The sequence below is a fragment of the Leucopleurus acutus genome, assembly GCF_964270905.1.
Source record: "Leucopleurus acutus genome assembly, chromosome: 16".
NCBI lineage: Eukaryota > Metazoa > Chordata > Mammalia > Artiodactyla > Delphinidae > Leucopleurus > Leucopleurus acutus.
Window position 1 is genome coordinate 59,655,206 of NC_139158.1, and position 6,501 is coordinate 59,661,706.

The following is a 6,501-nucleotide window of genomic DNA, read 5'->3' on the forward strand; positions in this document are numbered from 1 at the left end:
GGAAGGGAGTCGGGGGACTTACAGAAAAAGGCTTTTGCAGCCACTCACTTCCACAAGAACAGATCTCTTGCCTGGATAAAACTGAGCAGCAACAAGAGTCCCCTGAAGCATGAGGTCAGATCCAGAGGCACACAGCCTCTGTGCTCCTTTCACTCAAACCCTGGGAGGTTTACACTCTCCGTCCTTGGCCAGCTGAGATTCTAGCTACATACGCCTCCTGCTTCAGCGCTTTCCTCCCTCATCATCCAGGCTGCTCTGTCATTGCTTTATTTACTCCACATGCAGAAATCTGTACCTAGGAGGTAGACAGGGTATCTTTTTACTGGGAAACAGCTTGTGCCAACCCAGATGAATTCAGAGTCAGGGTATCTTGGTCTGAAAGAGAATTAAAATACCACTGAGCACTGATGACGCATGGCAAATCACATACTGAAGAAGGGGTGGGTTCCCTGTGCTACGAGCTCCTTGTACTGTGGTAGCATTTGCAGAAGGCTTCTGCTGACTGAAGTTAGGGTGAGTAACAAAGATGGCTTTGGTGTGCAGGCTTCACCCCGCTCTTCTCTGCCCGCTGAGTTCTGACTTGCACCAACGTGGGCAGTAGTCCCAGCCAGGGCAAGGCCCTCCCCCTATAAGTGTGCAAGGTTGAGAGAGGAGGATCACTGGGGTCTTGGATGGAAGCCTTTCCACCCCCTATTAAGTGAGTCACAGACTTAGAATCAACGCTGACTCAGAATTTTCTGGCTTTGAATCATAACGTGCCTCAGTACTCTTTCCAAGCAGTCATCACCAATCACTTTCTCTTTTCTGTTTTACCCCCTGCAATGAGCCAAGAGCCAACACTACTTCTACCCAGAGTCGGGGAGGCCTTGGGGATCCAACCTGAGAAAGGGACTTGGCTTGGTGCTTCTGATCCCAAAGTAACACGGGGCTGCTGGGGCTGCAGCATCTGCCACAGTTGGAGGTAAATATGAAACTAAATGCTGGTCTGGAGAAACTAGATTATTGTCACCTTGACCATTAAAAACCAGAATGAGGACAATGGCGTTTTGTACTTTCTGATGGGTTGCTTTGAAGAAGTTGTGTAATGACAGCAACCATTGTAAGTACTTCAGTGCCTCACAACGGTTCCATTGTACAGTGCCAAACCCTGAAGCCCAGGTCACACAGCTGGTAAGTGGTAAGGCCTATCTGCCCCTCAAGGCTCCTGCTCTTAACCATCATGCCACATATACGTGCACTCCAACCCCAGCCCTGTATACATAAATACACTCGACACTCCCCACCCCTCTTCAGGGTTTCTGCTATGTTTATTAGTAGAACCAGAACAAAGCATGAAAACACGCTTAAAACCTGCATCGTGTAGAATTTACAAAGGCCTCTGGCTTCCCACCCAGCCCTGGGAAGTGAGTGAGGCAGCTGATGTAATTGTTGCAGCCACCATGGTACAGACCAGCCAGGTAACTGGCCCTAGGTCAGAAGGACTGCCAGCCACAGAACCAGGGACCACACTAGTCTGGTTCAAGGCTAAGTAAGGGTGTTTTCAGCCCTAGTTTTTTGTGCTGGTGGCCCAGATGGAAAGGTTCAGCCATCCAGATAGGCTTTCATAGGTTTAAAAAAAAGGGGGGGGGCGATACTCAACAGCCACTGGTTCCGGGGTTTCTGAATTCAGGGCAGTTCTCAGTTGAGGCATTTTGGATCATCCCAAAAATTGGCTGGCAAGTGGGATCCTCCTGGCATTAAATAGGCTGGGCCAAGGATATATTGCAACATATAGGGACAGACTGTCAGGGGCAAAGGCAAGAGCAGGGGCACCAACAAGGAAGTCCATTAGGACATGTCCTAATGGAAGGATACCTAAAATTCGTCACTGAGTGAAAAATGCAAGTTAGTTGTCATGATGATGCTCTAATGAGTACATTTTAAACTAGTCTCTACTGTGCAACATGTGTGTTCCTGTTTGGTCTCGTAAACCACACCATGCTAAACAAAACCCTGTAGGTACAGTTTGGGACACGTCTGGTTGCTTCCTCAAGAGATTGCTTTGGATGGCATTGAGAAAGTGCCCTCCCGAGCCACAGGGCCCCTTCCCATGCCCACCAACAGTATAAAGTGTGCCCATCCCTGCCAGGAGCTCCTTAAAGCTGACTTTGAGTTCATTGTGGGAATAAATTGGTGCAGAAATGTGGGTTCCCTGCTGCTCCCTCTATCCGAACTGCATTTTAGGGGGAAACTGGTGTCAGGACTTCTCCCTCCCAGGGCCAAGTAAGGCGGTCTTCCTTCTTTAAAATAGGCTTTGCTCCCTTGTCAAGGGCTATGACTGTGTCCTCCCCTCCCCCCTTCAACATCCTCTGCCTTCTCAGGCCAGGCCAGGGAAGCGGAGCAGCAAACATTGTTGACTTCTAGTGTCCAGCCTGGTTCCCGGTCTGAGCAAGCTCCTGTGCCATGGGCCTGCATCTCTCTCTCTCTCTCTCTCCCTCTCTCTCTCTCTCCCTCTCTCTCTCTCTCCCTCTCTCCCTCCCTCCCTCCCTCCCTCCCTCCCTCTCTCTCTCTCTCTCTCTCTCCCTCTCTCAGTAGTCTCATGCCTCACCCCATGTCCAGTCCCTCAGTAAGTCCTCCAGGTTCTGCTGCAAATGCCTCCCAAACCCAGACACTTATCATCCCTCCCTACTATCTCCCTGGCCCATCGTCCATCTCTCACGTCAACAACTGCAGTGACTTCCTTGTTGGTCCCCCTGCTCTTGCCCTTGCCCCTGACAGTCTGTTCACACACAGTCACCACATCCATTACTCTCTTCCTTTTAAAGCCCTCAGGAGCTCCTCAGTAGCCCTAGAAACTTCTTCTAAAGCCTGAAGAGCCCTGCAGGACCTGTCCCCTGCCCATCACTTAATCCCTCTGTCCTGTTTTATTCTCCGTCTTATCCTAATCTCCAGCTGATGCATTATACACTCTGATTCCTTTGTCCCTCCACTAGATTATAAGCTCCATGAAGCAGGGTTTTTTTAATGCTTCACCCATGTACCCTGAGTACCTGGCACAGTGCCTGACACATAGTAGGTCCTCAACAAATAACTTGTTGGATGAACCTGTGAAACGGAGATAAGACCTCGCCATCTACTCCCTTCCTCCCAAAGCAGGTTCCCATTCAGCCACAGGGGGGCATCATTCTAAAGGGTGCTATAGCTTCAGGTTCTTCCAGAAAAGACACTTAGGCAGAACAAAAAACAGGTGTGTGTAGGGGGAGGGGGCCCAGGGTGTAAGGGAATGCCCCCTAGCACTTTCCCCACCCTGCCTGGGCTGGACTAGGAAGGTTATTAAGGGCCAATTACCTCCACAGTGAGCACCTGAGATCCTCAATGCCGGGACCAGTTCTTTAGCTTCTACTGATGATAATAGCAGCCACCATAATTTGAGCACTAACTTTGTGCCAGACCTTGTATATACCTTACTTCATGTAGTTTGACAACACGCAAAGGTACCGTGGTAGCCCATTTTGTGGAGGAAAATACTGAGGCCTAGTGCAGTGAAGGGATTTGCCTGAAGTCACACCCAAGTAAAAGTCAGAACCAAGACTTTGAATCCCCAGCTGCCTGACTTCAAAGCCACAGCCCTTGACCACCAAGCTCTACGGCTGTGAAAAAGACAGTCCCAAGGACAGCGGTAGGAGGAATGACTGGGACACGTGGGGAGAAGGACAGCAGGAAATCAAGGAGGACTTCTGGGAGGAGGGCACCCTTGAGCTGGGCTGTGAAGGATGTTCATTAACAAGTAGGAAAAGAGTTTTCCTTCCTCAAGAGACAAACCCAAAGGATTTGTGAAGGCGTGGGGCAGGCAGATCTGGCTCTGAACTTAGGTTCCATCTTTTACCAGGTATGACGTTGGACAAGTCCCTGGAGCCAGTGCCAGGGGCCGCATCTTGTCCCTACTGAGGGACAACAGTAAGTTCCCCTCTGGACTTGTGGGATGAGAGAAGACTAAGGAAACCAAGAATGGACTCCAGAGCCCTGGGGTCAAGCCCTTCCTCCTCAGCTCAACTCCTTCTCTCTGCTCTGCAGTTTTCCCATCTGTAAAATGGGCTCTCAGCAGAATTATTGTATTGTTAGTAACAATTACTGTATGCTAGTAACACTGTTTCCCAAACCTGCGAGCGCCTGTGTCCCCGGATCAGCCAGTACTGTTAGTTTTGACAACAACACTCAGCCTCCAGGGCAGATTTGGGACACCTCAACTCCCTGAAAGCGATGGGGTGTATCCAAAGATTTCAGACTGATAAGATGGCAGTTCAGCTTGCAACCTCTCTCCCCGGCCCAGGGGTTTGTCCTTTTCTGGATGATTTTCAAACAGGAACTTGGAGGGCAAGGCCCCAATCAGCAGAGACACCAAAGGCTCTTAGCAGGTGGGACCACGTGACCCCATGGAGATGGGATGGCTTTCCTTCCAGGCAGACCAGACAGGTCCCCAAATCCCCAGTTGTGGCCAGAATTCAAGAGAGACTTTGGCCATCTGAACACTCTCAGCTCACCAGCCAGATGACAGAGATCTAAAGTTGGCAGGGGCAGGGGGGGAATGTTGGGGGGTGAGAGTTATTGCAAAGGCCAGACAATTATCTAACCAAATTCCTGAAGCCCCAAGGGCACAGGTAGAAGTGACCAAGAGATAAAGTGCCCAGTGCCCTGAGCTGGACTTGGATCTGAATCTTGCCACACCCCTTACTGGCCGTATCCTCTATCGGAGCTTTAATGTCCTCATTTCTAAAGGAAGATGATTATATCTGCCTCAGAGGGTTACTGTGAGAATTAAATCAAATAACGTGTATAGGCACACACTCGTTAAGTGTTAGTTGTTACCTGCATCAGGGCAGAAAGCAGATAAGCCGTGACCTCAGACCTCAGCTTGCTAAGCGCAGCTGAGATCTTGAGCCCAAGGAAACACATTTTCTGAAATCTAGGTTTCTTGCAGATTTAGGAGATTAAAACAAGTGAGAAATATAGCCCACAGTAGCCATCAGTCAACAAGGGTTGGTAAGCACCGCCGGGGTTCCTTGAAGGTTTCACCCCATGTACAGTCTGCAGGGGAGAGGGATAGTCATTAAAGGACACTGAGGAAGGTGAGGGGCAAGACAGACCCCGGGAGCTTGTCACAGGTAGACATGGCCTGTCAGGGAGCCAGAGAGCCTTCCCCAAGGAGAGGACTTTGGTGCTGACAGCTGGACATGGTGCAGGATTCAGCCAAGTGATCAGAGAGCTGGTGAAGAATGTTTCAGGAAGAGGGAGCAGAAGGTGCAAAGGCCAGGAAGCCCCAGAGTGTGCAGTGCATTCTGGGAGCCAAGTGAGGTACACACACATGAATGAATGAATAGCTTTGAATCAGTCTTTGTAATATAAGATTCTAAATGGATTTAACCAGATGGTTAAGTAAATTATGGCGCATTCACACAGTGAATACAATGCAGCCATTTATAAAGAAAGAGTGCTCGTGCATGAAAAAGAATGTTCTCCAAGACACCTTATAAGTCATTTCCAAGAATAGGGCTTACCGTGTTCCAGACACTGTTCTCAGCACTTCACAAGTTTTAACCCATGATCTTCACACCAACCCCATTAGGGAGAGAGAAACATGGACTGTAGATTACTTGCCCAAGGTCATGCAGCCAGTAGGTGGAGGAGGCAGGATGTGAACATGAGGACCTGATTCCAGAATGTCTGCTGGACCATTTCCCACCCTCCCTTGGAACGTGTAGTTTGCTTCTGTAGGGGAGGCAAAACTTTACCTCCACCCGTCTTAGGTTTTTAGCTAGGACTCTAACAAATAGGTAGATTAACAAGAGAAAAACAGTTTATTAATGCGTGCAGTGCACATCACACAGAAGAAACCTAACAAATAGTACAGTAGCTCATCCTACATATGAACGAGTTCTGTTCCGAGAGCACATTTGTAAGTCCACTTTGTTCATTAAGTCCAACAGGTTAGCTTAGGTACCCAACTAACACAATTGGCTGTATAGTACTTTAATAGGTTTATAATACTTGTCACACAAATAATACATAAAAACAAACACAAAAAATAAAGAGAACATTTTTAATCTTACAGTACAGTACCTTAAAAGTACAGTAGTACAGTACAACAGCTGGAATACAGGGGCTGGCATCTAGTGAACAGGCAAGAAAGAGTCACTGACTGGAGGAGGGAGAGGAGGTGGGAGATGGTAGAGCTGAAGGATCGTCAGCAATAAGAGACGGAGGGCAAGCTGCAATTTCACTCACACGTGACGTTGATGGCGCAGGCTCTGGTTCCTTGCTGGATTCAATTCTATCTAACCTCTTGAAAAAAACGATCCAGTGATGTCTGGGTACTAGCTCTTTTTTTCTCATCATAGATGACATGGTAGCACTGGATTGCATTCTGAACCGCTTCGTGTACCGTTCTACATTCGGGTCCTATGCCTCAAAAACTAACAGTGTCTCCTCAGATAAAGAAAATCCCCTTGCCATTTCCCACCTCAT